The sequence below is a fragment of the Mytilus californianus genome, unplaced genomic scaffold (genome assembly GCF_021869535.1).
Source record: "Mytilus californianus isolate M0D057914Y unplaced genomic scaffold, xbMytCali1.0.p SCAF_9, whole genome shotgun sequence".
Lineage (NCBI taxonomy): Eukaryota > Metazoa > Mollusca > Bivalvia > Mytilida > Mytilidae > Mytilus > Mytilus californianus.
In genome coordinates this window covers 54,304,014-54,322,478 of record NW_026262745.1, presented here as the reverse complement: position 1 = coordinate 54,322,478, position 18,465 = coordinate 54,304,014, and positions in this window count along the sequence as shown.

The following is an 18,465-nucleotide window of genomic DNA, read 5'->3' as shown; positions in this document are numbered from 1 at the left end:
TGCAGACATTTAGTTAATAGGTAGATACAAACGTGACTAAAAGGAATTTGGGTACACTTCCTGTCTTCTATGTTTACGGAGCGCCCAAAGTGCCAGTTGGATATTCAAAATATATAGTGAAAACCTACCTGAGACCGCTTAAATGAGGGTGAGACCCCCCCGGTCTTTCAATATCCATAAAATTCAGCGCAATCATAGACTCTGTATATGTAAAGGTTGTATTAGAAGGATTTCCTAGAATAATGTCATCTTCGATATCTACGGAGGGCTTAGATTGTCACTTTTCAGCTAAAAATTGTCAAAATTTTAGGACAAAGGGCACAGGGCAATGGTGAGAGCCCCCTGATCTCTCAATCTTTCTAATATTATGCAGACATTTAGTTAATAGGTAGATACAAACGTGACTAAAAGGAATTTGGGTACACTTCCTGTCTTCTATGTTTACGGAGCGCCCAAAGTGCCAGTTGGATATTCAAAATATATAGTGAAAACCTACCTGAGACCGCTTAAATGAGGGTGAGACCCCCCCGGTCTTTCAATATCCATAAAATTCAGCGCAATCATAGACTCTGTATATGTAAAGGTTGTATTAGAAGGATTTCCTAGAATAATGTCATCTTCGATATCTACGGAGGGCTTAGATTGTCACTTTTCAGCTAAAAATTGTCAAAATTTTAGGACAAAGGGCACAGGGCAATGGTGAGAGCCCCCTGATCTCTCAATCTTTCTAATATTATGCAGACATTTAGTTAATAGGTAGATACAAACGTGACTAAAAGGAATTTGGGTACACTTCCTGTCTTCTATGTTTACGGAGCGCCCAAAGTGCCAGTTGGATATTCAAAATATATAGTGAAAACCTACCTGAGACCGCTTAAATGAGGGTGAGACCCCCCCGGTCTTTCAATATCCATAAAATTCAGCGCAATCATAGACTCTGTATATGTAAAGGTTGTATTAGAAGGATTTCCTAGAATAATGTCATCTTCGATATCTACGGAGGGCTTAGATTGTCACTTTTCAGCTAAAAATTGTCAAAATTTTAGGACAAAGGGCACAGGGCAATGGTGAGAGCCCCCTGATCTCTCAATCTTTCTAATATTATGCAGACATTTAGTTAATAGGTAGATACAAACGTGACTAAAAGGAATTTGGGTACACTTCCTGTCTTCTATGTTTACGGAGCGCCCAAAGTGCCAGTTGGATATTCAAAATATATAGTGAAAACCTACCTGAGACCGCTTAAATGAGGGTGAGACCCCCCCGGTCTTTCAATATCCATAAAATTCAGCGCAATCATAGACTCTGTATATGTAAAGGTTGTATTAGAAGGATTTCCTAGAATAATGTCATCTTCGATATCTACGGAGGGCTTAGATTGTCACTTTTCAGCTAAAAATTGTCAAAATTTTAGGACAAAGGGCACAGGGCAATGGTGAGAGCCCCCTGATCTCTCAATCTTTCTAATATTATGCAGACATTTAGTTAATAGGTAGATACAAACGTGACTAAAAGGAATTTGGGTACACTTCCTGTCTTCTATGTTTACGGAGCGCCCAAAGTGCCAGTTGGATATTCAAAATATATAGTGAAAACCTACCTGAGACCGCTTAAATGAGGGTGAGACCCCCCCGGTCTTTCAATATCCATAAAATTCAGCGCAATCATAGACTCTGTATATGTAAAGGTTGTATTAGAAGGATTTCCTAGAATAATGTCATCTTCGATATCTACGGAGGGCTTAGATTGTCACTTTTCAGCTAAAAATTGTCAAAATTTTAGGACAAAGGGCACAGGGCAATGGTGAGAGCCCCCTGATCTCTCAATCTTTCTAATATTATGCAGACATTTAGTTAATAGGTAGATACAAACGTGACTAAAAGGAATTTGGGTACACTTCCTGTCTTCTATGTTTACGGAGCGCCCAAAGTGCCAGTTGGATATTCAAAATATATAGTGAAAACCTACCTGAGACCGCTTAAATGAGGGTGAGACCCCCCCGGTCTTTCAATATCCATAAAATTCAGCGCAATCATAGACTCTGTATATGTAAAGGTTGTATTAGAAGGATTTCCTAGAATAATGTCATCTTCGATATCTACGGAGGGCTTAGATTGTCACTTTTCAGCTAAAAATTGTCAAAATTTTAGGACAAAGGGCACAGGGCAATGGTGAGAGCCCCCTGATCTCTCAATCTTTCTAATATTATGCAGACATTTAGTTAATAGGTAGATACAAACGTGACTAAAAGGAATTTGGGTACACTTCCTGTCTTCTATGTTTACGGAGCGCCCAAAGTGCCAGTTGGATATTCAAAATATATAGTGAAAACCTACCTGAGACCGCTTAAATGAGGGTGAGACCCCCCCGGTCTTTCAATATCCATAAAATTCAGCGCAATCATAGACTCTGTATATGTAAAGGTTGTATTAGAAGGATTTCCTAGAATAATGTCATCTTCGATATCTACGGAGGGCTTAGATTGTCACTTTTCAGCTAAAAATTGTCAAAATTTTAGGACAAAGGGCACAGGGCAATGGTGAGAGCCCCCTGATCTCTCAATCTTTCTAATATTATGCAGACATTTAGTTAATAGGTAGATACAAACGTGACTAAAAGGAATTTGGGTACACTTCCTGTCTTCTATGTTTACGGAGCGCCCAAAGTGCCAGTTGGATATTCAAAATATATAGTGAAAACCTACCTGAGACCGCTTAAATGAGGGTGAGACCCCCCCGGTCTTTCAATATCCATAAAATTCAGCGCAATCATAGACTCTGTATATGTAAAGGTTGTATTAGAAGGATTTCCTAGAATAATGTCATCTTCGATATCTACGGAGGGCTTAGATTGTCACTTTTCAGCTAAAAATTGTCAAAATTTTAGGACAAAGGGCACAGGGCAATGGTGAGAGCCCCCTGATCTCTCAATCTTTCTAATATTATGCAGACATTTAGTTAATAGGTAGATACAAACGTGACTAAAAGGAATTTGGGTACACTTCCTGTCTTCTATGTTTACGGAGCGCCCAAAGTGCCAGTTGGATATTCAAAATATATAGTGAAAACCTACCTGAGACCGCTTAAATGAGGGTGAGACCCCCCCGGTCTTTCAATATCCATAAAATTCAGCGCAATCATAGACTCTGTATATGTAAAGGTTGTATTAGAAGGATTTCCTAGAATAATGTCATCTTCGATATCTACGGAGGGCTTAGATTGTCACTTTTCAGCTAAAAATTGTCAAAATTTTAGGACAAAGGGCACAGGGCAATGGTGAGAGCCCCCTGATCTCTCAATCTTTCTAATATTATGCAGACATTTAGTTAATAGGTAGATACAAACGTGACTAAAAGGAATTTGGGTACACTTCCTGTCTTCTATGTTTACGGAGCGCCCAAAGTGCCAGTTGGATATTCAAAATATATAGTGAAAACCTACCTGAGACCGCTTAAATGAGGGTGAGACCCCCCCGGTCTTTCAATATCCATAAAATTCAGCGCAATCATAGACTCTGTATATGTAAAGGTTGTATTAGAAGGATTTCCTAGAATAATGTCATCTTCGATATCTACGGAGGGCTTAGATTGTCACTTTTCAGCTAAAAATTGTCAAAATTTTAGGACAAAGGGCACAGGGCAATGGTGAGAGCCCCCTGATCTCTCAATCTTTCTAATATTATGCAGACATTTAGTTAATAGGTAGATACAAACGTGACTAAAAGGAATTTGGGTACACTTCCTGTCTTCTATGTTTACGGAGCGCCCAAAGTGCCAGTTGGATATTCAAAATATATAGTGAAAACCTACCTGAGACCGCTTAAATGAGGGTGAGACCCCCCCGGTCTTTCAATATCCATAAAATTCAGCGCAATCATAGACTCTGTATATGTAAAGGTTGTATTAGAAGGATTTCCTAGAATAATGTCATCTTCGATATCTACGGAGGGCTTAGATTGTCACTTTTCAGCTAAAAATTGTCAAAATTTTAGGACAAAGGGCACAGGGCAATGGTGAGAGCCCCCTGATCTCTCAATCTTTCTAATATTATGCAGACATTTAGTTAATAGGTAGATACAAACGTGACTAAAAGGAATTTGGGTACACTTCCTGTCTTCTATGTTTACGGAGCGCCCAAAGTGCCAGTTGGATATTCAAAATATATAGTGAAAACCTACCTGAGACCGCTTAAATGAGGGTGAGACCCCCCCGGTCTTTCAATATCCATAAAATTCAGCGCAATCATAGACTCTGTATATGTAAAGGTTGTATTAGAAGGATTTCCTAGAATAATGTCATCTTCGATATCTACGGAGGGCTTAGATTGTCACTTTTCAGCTAAAAATTGTCAAAATTTTAGGACAAAGGGCACAGGGCAATGGTGAGAGCCCCCTGATCTCTCAATCTTTCTAATATTATGCAGACATTTAGTTAATAGGTAGATACAAACGTGACTAAAAGGAATTTGGGTACACTTCCTGTCTTCTATGTTTACGGAGCGCCCAAAGTGCCAGTTGGATATTCAAAATATATAGTGAAAACCTACCTGAGACCGCTTAAATGAGGGTGAGACCCCCCCGGTCTTTCAATATCCATAAAATTCAGCGCAATCATAGACTCTGTATATGTAAAGGTTGTATTAGAAGGATTTCCTAGAATAATGTCATCTTCGATATCTACGGAGGGCTTAGATTGTCACTTTTCAGCTAAAAATTGTCAAAATTTTAGGACAAAGGGCACAGGGCAATGGTGAGAGCCCCCTGATCTCTCAATCTTTCTAATATTATGCAGACATTTAGTTAATAGGTAGATACAAACGTGACTAAAAGGAATTTGGGTACACTTCCTGTCTTCTATGTTTACGGAGCGCCCAAAGTGCCAGTTGGATATTCAAAATATATAGTGAAAACCTACCTGAGACCGCTTAAATGAGGGTGAGACCCCCCCGGTCTTTCAATATCCATAAAATTCAGCGCAATCATAGACTCTGTATATGTAAAGGTTGTATTAGAAGGATTTCCTAGAATAATGTCATCTTCGATATCTACGGAGGGCTTAGATTGTCACTTTTCAGCTAAAAATTGTCAAAATTTTAGGACAAAGGGCACAGGGCAATGGTGAGAGCCCCCTGATCTCTCAATCTTTCTAATATTATGCAGACATTTAGTTAATAGGTAGATACAAACGTGACTAAAAGGAATTTGGGTACACTTCCTGTCTTCTATGTTTACGGAGCGCCCAAAGTGCCAGTTGGATATTCAAAATATATAGTGAAAACCTACCTGAGACCGCTTAAATGAGGGTGAGACCCCCCCGGTCTTTCAATATCCATAAAATTCAGCGCAATCATAGACTCTGTATATGTAAAGGTTGTATTAGAAGGATTTCCTAGAATAATGTCATCTTCGATATCTACGGAGGGCTTAGATTGTCACTTTTCAGCTAAAAATTGTCAAAATTTTAGGACAAAGGGCACAGGGCAATGGTGAGAGCCCCCTGATCTCTCAATCTTTCTAATATTATGCAGACATTTAGTTAATAGGTAGATACAAACGTGACTAAAAGGAATTTGGGTACACTTCCTGTCTTCTATGTTTACGGAGCGCCCAAAGTGCCAGTTGGATATTCAAAATATATAGTGAAAACCTACCTGAGACCGCTTAAATGAGGGTGAGACCCCCCCGGTCTTTCAATATCCATAAAATTCAGCGCAATCATAGACTCTGTATATGTAAAGGTTGTATTAGAAGGATTTCCTAGAATAATGTCATCTTCGATATCTACGGAGGGCTTAGATTGTCACTTTTCAGCTAAAAATTGTCAAAATTTTAGGACAAAGGGCACAGGGCAATGGTGAGAGCCCCCTGATCTCTCAATCTTTCTAATATTATGCAGACATTTAGTTAATAGGTAGATACAAACGTGACTAAAAGGAATTTGGGTACACTTCCTGTCTTCTATGTTTACGGAGCGCCCAAAGTGCCAGTTGGATATTCAAAATATATAGTGAAAACCTACCTGAGACCGCTTAAATGAGGGTGAGACCCCCCCGGTCTTTCAATATCCATAAAATTCAGCGCAATCATAGACTCTGTATATGTAAAGGTTGTATTAGAAGGATTTCCTAGAATAATGTCATCTTCGATATCTACGGAGGGCTTAGATTGTCACTTTTCAGCTAAAAATTGTCAAAATTTTAGGACAAAGGGCACAGGGCAATGGTGAGAGCCCCCTGATCTCTCAATCTTTCTAATATTATGCAGACATTTAGTTAATAGGTAGATACAAACGTGACTAAAAGGAATTTGGGTACACTTCCTGTCTTCTATGTTTACGGAGCGCCCAAAGTGCCAGTTGGATATTCAAAATATATAGTGAAAACCTACCTGAGACCGCTTAAATGAGGGTGAGACCCCCCCGGTCTTTCAATATCCATAAAATTCAGCGCAATCATAGACTCTGTATATGTAAAGGTTGTATTAGAAGGATTTCCTAGAATAATGTCATCTTCGATATCTACGGAGGGCTTAGATTGTCACTTTTCAGCTAAAAATTGTCAAAATTTTAGGACAAAGGGCACAGGGCAATGGTGAGAGCCCCCTGATCTCTCAATCTTTCTAATATTATGCAGACATTTAGTTAATAGGTAGATACAAACGTGACTAAAAGGAATTTGGGTACACTTCCTGTCTTCTATGTTTACGGAGCGCCCAAAGTGCCAGTTGGATATTCAAAATATATAGTGAAAACCTACCTGAGACCGCTTAAATGAGGGTGAGACCCCCCCGGTCTTTCAATATCCATAAAATTCAGCGCAATCATAGACTCTGTATATGTAAAGGTTGTATTAGAAGGATTTCCTAGAATAATGTCATCTTCGATATCTACGGAGGGCTTAGATTGTCACTTTTCAGCTAAAAATTGTCAAAATTTTAGGACAAAGGGCACAGGGCAATGGTGAGAGCCCCCTGATCTCTCAATCTTTCTAATATTATGCAGACATTTAGTTAATAGGTAGATACAAACGTGACTAAAAGGAATTTGGGTACACTTCCTGTCTTCTATGTTTACGGAGCGCCCAAAGTGCCAGTTGGATATTCAAAATATATAGTGAAAACCTACCTGAGACCGCTTAAATGAGGGTGAGACCCCCCCGGTCTTTCAATATCCATAAAATTCAGCGCAATCATAGACTCTGTATATGTAAAGGTTGTATTAGAAGGATTTCCTAGAATAATGTCATCTTCGATATCTACGGAGGGCTTAGATTGTCACTTTTCAGCTAAAAATTGTCAAAATTTTAGGACAAAGGGCACAGGGCAATGGTGAGAGCCCCCTGATCTCTCAATCTTTCTAATATTATGCAGACATTTAGTTAATAGGTAGATACAAACGTGACTAAAAGGAATTTGGGTACACTTCCTGTCTTCTATGTTTACGGAGCGCCCAAAGTGCCAGTTGGATATTCAAAATATATAGTGAAAACCTACCTGAGACCGCTTAAATGAGGGTGAGACCCCCCCGGTCTTTCAATATCCATAAAATTCAGCGCAATCATAGACTCTGTATATGTAAAGGTTGTATTAGAAGGATTTCCTAGAATAATGTCATCTTCGATATCTACGGAGGGCTTAGATTGTCACTTTTCAGCTAAAAATTGTCAAAATTTTAGGACAAAGGGCACAGGGCAATGGTGAGAGCCCCCTGATCTCTCAATCTTTCTAATATTATGCAGACATTTAGTTAATAGGTAGATACAAACGTGACTAAAAGGAATTTGGGTACACTTCCTGTCTTCTATGTTTACGGAGCGCCCAAAGTGCCAGTTGGATATTCAAAATATATAGTGAAAACCTACCTGAGACCGCTTAAATGAGGGTGAGACCCCCCCGGTCTTTCAATATCCATAAAATTCAGCGCAATCATAGACTCTGTATATGTAAAGGTTGTATTAGAAGGATTTCCTAGAATAATGTCATCTTCGATATCTACGGAGGGCTTAGATTGTCACTTTTCAGCTAAAAATTGTCAAAATTTTAGGACAAAGGGCACAGGGCAATGGTGAGAGCCCCCTGATCTCTCAATCTTTCTAATATTATGCAGACATTTAGTTAATAGGTAGATACAAACGTGACTAAAAGGAATTTGGGTACACTTCCTGTCTTCTATGTTTACGGAGCGCCCAAAGTGCCAGTTGGATATTCAAAATATATAGTGAAAACCTACCTGAGACCGCTTAAATGAGGGTGAGACCCCCCCGGTCTTTCAATATCCATAAAATTCAGCGCAATCATAGACTCTGTATATGTAAAGGTTGTATTAGAAGGATTTCCTAGAATAATGTCATCTTCGATATCTACGGAGGGCTTAGATTGTCACTTTTCAGCTAAAAATTGTCAAAATTTTAGGACAAAGGGCACAGGGCAATGGTGAGAGCCCCCTGATCTCTCAATCTTTCTAATATTATGCAGACATTTAGTTAATAGGTAGATACAAACGTGACTAAAAGGAATTTGGGTACACTTCCTGTCTTCTATGTTTACGGAGCGCCCAAAGTGCCAGTTGGATATTCAAAATATATAGTGAAAACCTACCTGAGACCGCTTAAATGAGGGTGAGACCCCCCCGGTCTTTCAATATCCATAAAATTCAGCGCAATCATAGACTCTGTATATGTAAAGGTTGTATTAGAAGGATTTCCTAGAATAATGTCATCTTCGATATCTACGGAGGGCTTAGATTGTCACTTTTCAAAATATATAGTGAAAACCTACCTGATACCGCTTAAATGACAGGGAGACCCGCCTGTTCTTTCAATGTCCATAAAATTCGACGAATTCTGTATAAATAAAGATTGTTTCAAAAGGATTTCTCAGAAAAATGTATTTTGAATATTCAACTGGCACTTTGGGCGCTCCGTAAACATAGAAGAGAGAAAGTGTACCCGAATTCCTTTTAGTCAAGTTTGTATCTACCTATTAACTAAATGTCTGCATAATATTAGAAAGATTGAGATATCAGGCAGCTCTCACCATTGCCCTGTGCCCTATATCCTAAAATTTTGACAATTTTTAGCTGAAAAGTGTCTAATACAACCTTATCATATACAGAGTCTATGATTAAATTGAATTTTATGGACATTGAAAGACCAGGGGGATCTCACTCTCATTTAAGCGGTCTCAGGTAGGTTTTCACTATATATTTTGAATATCCAACTGGCAATTTGGGCGCTCCGTAAACATAGAAGACAGAAAGTGTACCCAAATTCCTTTTAGTCACGTTTGTATCTACCTATTAACTAAATGTCTGCATAATATTAGAAAGATTGAGAGATCAGGGGGCTCTCACCATTGCCCTGTGCCTTTTGTCCTAAAATTTTGACAGTTTTTAGCTGAAAAGTGACAATTTAAGCCCTCCATAGATATCGAAGATGACGTTATTCTAAGAAATCCTTCTAATACAACCTTTACATATACAGAGTCTATGATTAAGTTGAATTTTATGGACATTGAAAGACCAGGGGGTTCTCACCCTCATTTAAGCGGTCTCAGGTAGGTTTTCACTATATATTTTGAATATCCAACTGGCACTTTGGGCGCTCCGTAAACATAGAAGACAGAAAGTGTACCCAAATTCCTTTTAGTCACGTTTGTATCTACCTATTAACTAAATGTCTGCATAATATTAGAAAGATTGAGAGATCAGGGGGCTCTCACCATTGCCCTGTGCCCTTTGTCCTAAAAATTTGACAATTTTTAGCTGAAAAGTGACAATCTAAGCCCTCCACAGATATCGAAGATAACGTTATTCTGAGAAATCCTTCTAATACAACCTTTACATATACAGAGTCTATGATTAAGGTGAATTTTATGGACATTGAAAGACCAGGGGGGTCTCACCCTCATTTAAGCGGTCTCAGGTAGATTTTCACTATATATTTTGAATATCCAACTGGCACTTTGGGCGCTCCGTAAACATAGAAGACAGAAAGTGTACCCAAATTCCTTTTAGTCACGTTTGTATCTACCTATTAACTAAATGTCTGCATAATATTAGAAAGATTGAGAGATCAGGGGGCTTTCACGATTGCCCTGTGCCCTTTGTCCTAAAATTTTGACAATTTTAAGCTGAAAAGTGACAATCTAAGCCCTCCGTAGATATCGAAGATGACATTATTCTGGGAAATCCTTCTAATACAACGTTAACATATACAGAGTCTATGATTGTGTTGAATTTTATGGACATTGAAAGACCAGGGGGTTCTCACCCTCATTTAAGCGGTCTCAGGTAGGTTTTCACTATATATTTTGAATATCCAACTGGCACTTTGGGCGCTCCGTAAACATAGAAGACAGAAAGTGTACCCAAATTCCTTTTAGTCACGTTTGTATCTACCTATTAACTAAATGTCTGCATAATATTAGAAAGATTGAGAGATCAGGGGGCTCTCACCATTGCCCTGTGCCCTTTGTCCTAAAAATTTGACAATTTTTAGCTGAAAAGTGACAATCTAAGCCCTCCACAGATATCGAAGATAACGTTATTCTGAGAAATCCTTCTAATACAACCTTTACATATACAGAGTCTATGATTAAGGTGAATTTTATGGACATTGAAAGACCAGGGGGTCTCACCCTCATTTAAGCGGTCTCAGGTAGATTTTCACTATATATTTTGAATATCCAACTGGCACTTTGGGCGCTCCGTAAACATAGAAGACAGAAAGTGTACCCAAATTCCTTTTAGTCACGTTTGTATCTACCTATTAACTAAATGTCTGCATAATATTAGAAAGATTGAGAGATCAGGGGCTTTCACGATTGCCCTGTGCCCTTTGTCCTAAAATTTTGACAATTTTAAGCTGAAAAGTGACAATCTAAGCCCTCCGTAGATATCGAAGATGACATTATTCTGGGAAATCCTTCTAATACAACGTTAACATATACAGAGTCTATGATTGTGTTGAATTTTATGGACATTGAAAGACCAGGGGGTTCTCACCCTCATTTAAGCGGTCTCAGGTAGGTTTTCACTATATATTTTGAATATCCAACTGGCACTTTGGGCGCTCCGTAAACATAGAAGACAGAAAGTGTACCCAAATTCCTTTTAGTCACGTTAGATCTACCTATTAACTAAATGTCTGCATAATATTAGAAAGATTGAGAGATCAGGGGGCTCTCACCATTGCCCTGTGCCCTTTGCCCTAAAATTGTGACAATTTTTAGCTGAAAAGTGACAATCTAAGCCCTCCATAGATATCGAAGATGACGTTATTCTGAGAAATCCTTCTAATACAACCTTTACATATACAGAGTCTATGTTTAAGTTGAATTTTATGGACATTGAAAGACCGGGGGGGGGGGGGGGTCTCACCCTCATTTAAGCAATCTCAGGTAGGTTTTCAATATATATATTTCTTTTTTGGGCTTTCCATAAATATTTCTATTTATATTTCTAAATGTTTCTAGAGTTATAGGTTTTTCCTTTTGTGTTAAGAAATATCACATATAAAAGTACATATTTGAAGTTGTTTTATTGATAAAAATCTATATTACATAAAGACAAATATGTAACTTAGAAAAGGGTTTATATTCGACAACGATAGTTTACGACAGCTTGAAGAGGTCATTAAACGATTTCTTACGTATCTTATCAGTCCTCTTAACTATGAAAATCGTGCTTTTAATGTTATCATGTATTTAATTTTTTTATGATTTTCAACTAAATTTTGAATATCCAACCGACTGCTAGCAGCCGGTTGGATATTGAATATCGAATATCGAATAACGAACCGGCTGCTAACTTCACATACATTTTAAAATTAAACAAGAAATTAAACATTTTGGACAATATAAATTTTTGAATATATCTAGTAAATTAATTCACACTAAATATATTAACAATTGGTATGTTAGCCCAAAAAATTCTTCTGATGGAAAATTGTTCAATTATTTTAAATTTAAACAAAATTTTGGTTATGAAAATTATGTCTCTTTGGTTAAGAACTTTGATTTTAGATGGGACAGACTGGACGAGCGTATTACAAAAGAAATCAAGAACACCTTTACCGCTTTCGTAGACCTAAAAAATTCAAAAGTTTGATATATCAACATTTAGATAAGCATAATCACAATCTAAAATTTATTAAATTCCAACCACTTGAAATCGTTCAGAAACAACCAGGAGAATCACACAAGCAATTTGAAAAATCACGTGAAGTTCGCGAATTATTTTGGATGAAAAGACTTCAAACAGCTTATCCTCTCGGTCTTAATGACAAAATATTAGGACAGGAGAACATAACTAAAACTTCAATCGATGTCATTAATATTGTCGATAAACGACTTAGAAATAAAAAGTCTCATGGCAAACGCAAAAACCGTAATCAACGTATTAAACATCGTATAAATTATACACTTACTGTGTTATCTATAATAAAAAATAATGGCAGACATCAAGTATAATGCAAACTGGGTCAGATACCAATAAGTAAATTATATGCTATTTTTCTGGAGTGTGATACAATTTCTTTTTTTAGCCCAATGTATGAATACACCCGTATCATTACAGCCTTTAAATTGCAGTAGTTTTATTATCACGCATCAACTCTTACCGCAAACATTTCCTTATTTACAAAACCATGTACATTCCTTTAGCATTACACTAGGTATGAACTTATAAAAGTACACTGGGTGCATATGTATAACAGTGCGATAGGTTCATTACATTAGTTTCAACCTTAAAGCATTATAACAGATATATAGAACAACACTTAGTATGTTCTCATAGTATCATACTTTCTGATACAATAGTGTTCTAGGATTACCCTAAGTACATTATCATAGCATTACTATACACTATAGGTACTTTCTTGAAACATTTTGTTATGTAAATTCCTATATCATTACGCTATGTACATTTTTAAAACATTCCACCAGGTACATTCTTATAGCATTATAGTTTACATTCATATTGCATTTCATTAGGTAAATTCTCGAGAATTATGCTTGAAACATTTATAACAAATTTACTCAAGGTGCCTAACAACATTGGGTTCATTTTGATGTCCTTACATATTGGATATTTCATATAACATTACACTAAGTAAGCTATTTACTATTACACTATGTACATTCTGATATCATTGCATTCTTATGGAGTTACACTAGTTACATACTTAAGGTAAACTTCGCAAAAAATGCAAAATACGATATTATGTTTATTCCATAGAAATATGCATACATTCATTTTTTATCACATTTACTTCTCTCGTATAAGATATCAAAACAAATTTTTAAATCTGATTATCAATTTTCGACATGGCACAATCTTGACAGCATCTTGTTACAAATCATAAGGTGTTATCAAAATACAAGAAAGTCCAAAAACAACAAGGCATAACCAGTTTTATATATCTCTGGTAAAACAACTCGCAAATGTAATACATTTATTCATTCTGGGTTCTTCCCCAATTTGATAATCGGCATGGCTTAATAAATTATTGATTTCAAACATTGTTTGCCCCATTACTTTGTAATACTTGTAACTTATTCTTTCTTTTATTTACATAAAATCCTTGCTAGATTTTGAAAACGTCAGGGAACTTTGTAACATCCGGCAAAAGTAATCAATCTTGTCGACATTTGATGTAAGCATTACACCTAGATAGTCCCATTAATTCTGAAGAAAAGATCATAAATAGCATGCCTAAACAAATGTTGATCTTAAATTTGCTAAAGATCATCACAATGGATGCCCTAATTATATCATATATTGAAAAGATTACACGTTTCGTGGTATATCTGCATCCAGTAAATAAAATGACCTGAATACTTAAAAATTCTTTTGAAGTCTTTGATAGGCTACATTTCTATTTGTCCCGGATAGTTTTTTTTTACCACATCATAATCTTGTTGTCATTTTTCTGGACTAGTCTTACCTTGACCTTTTTATACTTGCATATCAAAAGTACAGGTTAAGTCCCATGTTTTTTTAATCAAGTAAAACAATGATTTATCGTTTAGACCTTTTGTGGTATATCAGCATCCAGAAAATGTCTTGAGTGTAAAACAATATTTCAAGTCTTTGAAAAGCTAGATACCTGTTTGGCTCATGGATAGTTATGCTTATTCTACCACCACATAATCGTATTGCCATAATTCTGGATAAGTATCCCTGAACCTTTCTATTAAAATTACAATTTAAGTACCGTAATTTTTCCCATCGAGTAAAACAAGATAAATATAATTTTATATTTTAAGTTTTATATAGCTTGTAAACGACGAGGTCACAAAACACAGAGGATTATTTCTTTTCCATTTGAACATTCAGATATAATGATAAAATATGGTATGACGCCAATGAGACAACTATCAACCAAAGACCAAACGATGAGGATGTGAAGGCCATTTTATTAAAATCAAGTTGTTGGATTGTAAAATTGTACATCTAGCACACCTGACCTCACTTGGCGTCCATCGTCGTAGTCCGTCGTATGACGGCGTCTGTTAATCTTACGAAAATCATCTCGAAAATTACCGGGCCAATTGGAATCAAACTTGGCAACAATATCATTGGGTATCTAGTTTTAATAATATGTCAGATGATCCAACCTGCCAACTAAAATGATCGACATGGTTAAAAATAGAACAACATAGACGTAAAATGCAAGTTTCGTCTATTATCTTAAAAAAACCTATAGATAGAGAAAATATGGACTTAGACGTGCTTTTTCGGGCGTCAACGCCGGCTTTGGCGTCCTCATCAATGTATTAGTTTGTAATTAGGTCAGTGTATGAGGAACCAGTAGTGGTAGGTCAATAATATTTGTTATGCAGTTGTATTTGCATTGACATATCTCATTTTCATGAAGATTATATAGGCCCGCCACCTCAGACATGGTATAATGACAATGAAACTTTCGCTTTCTTTACATGTTTATTTTTGTGATTAGGTCAGTAATTGTCTTTGAATGTCTTGCATAGTCTACATGATTAGATTAGTTTAAGATGAACCACTAGTGTTAAGTGAATGGTATTTAGTATTTAGTTGTATAAGCATGTGCAAATCTCATTTCCATGCATATTATATACTAGTTTGGAAAGGTGTTCTTCAATTCTGTATTCATTAAAATTGCAAACCATCTTTCTCGATTCTTGAAATTTTTGCCCATTTTTCGCTTTCTTTATATTTTAACCCCTCCATTATTCTCTTTTCTTTCTCTTTAATCTGCACTTTTTGCCTAGTTTTTTCAGTAAACCCCATCCAGACCCTTTTATATAGCCCCGTCCCCTCATCATGGTTCATTGACTTTTGCATAGGTTACAGTTAAAGTTTGCTTTTTGATTGGTTTAAAGGGAACCACTTATGAAATGTCAATGTTATTTGGTATACCGTTTAGTGGGCATTGGCATTTTTCATTTCCATGGAGCTTATTTGGTCATACACCATTAGTCATGGTTCATTGACTTTGAATGTTTGGCATAGTTTTACATAGTTTAACTTTCCATCTTCCTCGGAAGAGCCTGTCCCAAGTCAGGAATATGTCAATTGTTTCTCACTTGTTCTGTTGATTGAAAGCGTTTAATTTTGTGTTAGTTTTTATTGACTTCCCTTTTTTGAATTTTCTATGGAGTTTGGTATTTTTGGTAAACTTTTTTACATGTTTAAATATTGCCATCTTGATTTCAACATTTGCATTGTACTATCAAAATTACAAAAAAGCGAGACATATCGATCTCTGTGTCAATGGTATATTACAAATAATAGTGTATGTTTTTGCCTATTATCTTGAAAACTACAATAGATAGATATAAACCTTTAAAGCAAAAATGATGATCAGAACAAGATCTACAAGTCAAGCAAGTGTCCGAAATATCAGTTGAATACTTATGGGAGTTAAATGACGATTTTTACGATTTTTGCGTTCTGACTTATTTTATATTTTATTATTTTATATTCTAGTCTACAATGTTGGAATGTGGCCATAGTTGAAAATGCATATAAGATAAGATAAGATAAGATAAATTTTATTTCCAATAAATTACCCATTATAGGCATAGTCAGTACATTGATTTTTTTTAATATCACACAATTGCAATAGACAACACACAAGAAAATAAAAGAAAAGAAATATAACTGAAAAAAAACATGAAATATGAATTGAGTTAATAATACATGTAGTCACGTTTTATTTAACTGAGCGACACACGCTCTTTAGATCCTCTAGTTTTATATGCAAGACATTTGCGTATTGCAAAACTGTGGTATGAATAAACCCCTTCATACTTGTATGTTAAACAGTGAAATTTATATAGGGTTTTAAAAGCGTGTTATATATAACTCCTGTTTAGTCCTATACCTTGGATCTCGGTCATAAAACTTAATTTAGTACTCTGAGTACAATATTTGTGCAAGAAACACCATATCCAGTATTTTCATTGGTTGATTTCTGAGTCGGAGTACGATAATCGTGCTCGAAATGGTTATGACCGCAATGCATTATATTTAAACTAGGACGAGACTCGACCACGAGTATCAGTGTTCAAGAAAAATTAAAGGATTTGAAGAGAGAAAGATGCAAGCCTTAAAATAAATTGAATCGATGCTAATTCTAAAAAAGGCATGGTGCTAATTTCAAAAAGGCATATTAGTGCGTTAAACCAATTAGATGTCTAGTTGTCTGGGTAGCCCAGTAGCCAGTACTCATGTTCTGACATGAAATATCATTGACACGATCGTTTTCTGTAAGTAAACTGTTCATAAAACTTTAAAATCATTCGCAACATTAAAATGTTCTACCACTAGGCAAAGATGACCTAAGTCAGATTTGATACAACTTTTTGGTTTTGCATGTTCTTCGTTTATTTTATTGAATTAGTTTTCTTACTGACTGTTTTGATTCGAGTGTCACTAATAAGACTTTTAATTTTGTAGCCGAAACAGAACGCACATCTTCCATACCATCGGAAATAAACACATTTATTCTAAAACCAGTTGTTGGCATGGTACGGGCTATGTTCTTCTCATATATTTTATGATGGTATGATACTAAACCCCTAACGGGAGGGATTGTACTTGATTTTCATATGACGAAGACATAATCTTTCAGTCAGTTTGATTGCTGTCTGGAGCTGGCATGTCAGTAACTGCTAGTAGTCCTTTGTTAGTTTATGTATCATTGTCATTTTGCTTAGTTTCATTTGTTACCTATTCTGACATCGGACTCGGACTTCTTTTAAACTGAGTTTTACTGTGCGTATTGCTGTATGTTTGTTTATTCTACATTGGCTAGAGTTATAGGGGGAGCGTTGAGATCTCACAAAACATGTTTAACCCCGCCGCATTTTTGCGCCTGTCCCAAGTAAGGAGCCTCTGGCCTTTGTTAGTCTTGTATGTTTTTTTAATTTTAGTTCATTTATATGTTTTGGAGTTTTGTGGGACGTCCATTTTCACTGAACTAGTACACATTTTTATTTAGGGGCCAGCTGAGGACAACCTCCGGGTGCGGGCTTTTCTCTCTGCGTTGAAGACCCATTGGTGGCCTTCGGCTGTTGTCTGCTCTTTGGCCGTGTTGTTGTCTCTTTGACATATTCCATATTTCAATTCTCAATCTTACAAGTTATAAGCTTGGTATCTGTGATGACATATTAAGTTATAAGATTGGTATCTGTGATGACATAGTAAGTTATAAGCTAGGTATCTGTGATGAGTTTTTTCATAAGCTCTGGTTGATCATATGTTCACATTCTCACTTAAGAGAATATTTTTCATGACTATTATTTCTTTGTATAAAAATAAGAAAATGATTGCCAATGAAATACATCTACACAAATGACCAAAGGAATAGTTTTTGAACTACTACAGGTTACGGTAAATCTTTCAACAATGATCAAACTCCTTATTTAGGTCCTTCTTGATCATATAGATCTTCAACTGTTTCGGTTCTCATACATTCTTGGCTGTCAAATATCCCGTTGAGCGTTTTTGATGAAGGTAAATCCAGAAAAGCGCTTCGGACGTAAGAAATTTATAAAGTGTTTTTTACATTTTTTTTTATCGTATGAAAGGCCCCGTGATGAAAAAATGTCAATCAATACTAAAGAGAAAACGAACGGACTGATTTTTACTGAACTAAAGAACGAAGAATGAACCTCCTCATGGAGTTTTTGAATATGTGATTACTTGGCCGTTTTTATAGTGATTATTTGATTACCAAACCAAATATTTCATGATTATTTGATTATTTGATAATCTAGGACTGTATTTATGATTATTTGATTATCTTGTTTAAAAAAATAATTAATGATTATGTGATTATATTGGCAAAACATTTGTGATTATGTGATTACTTGGACACCCCCATGAGGGGCCTCAAGAATAGTTATTGGAGACAATAACCAACGACAACCACTGGATTAAAGACTTGAAACATGCACATACTGTAAATACAGTATGTAGCGGGG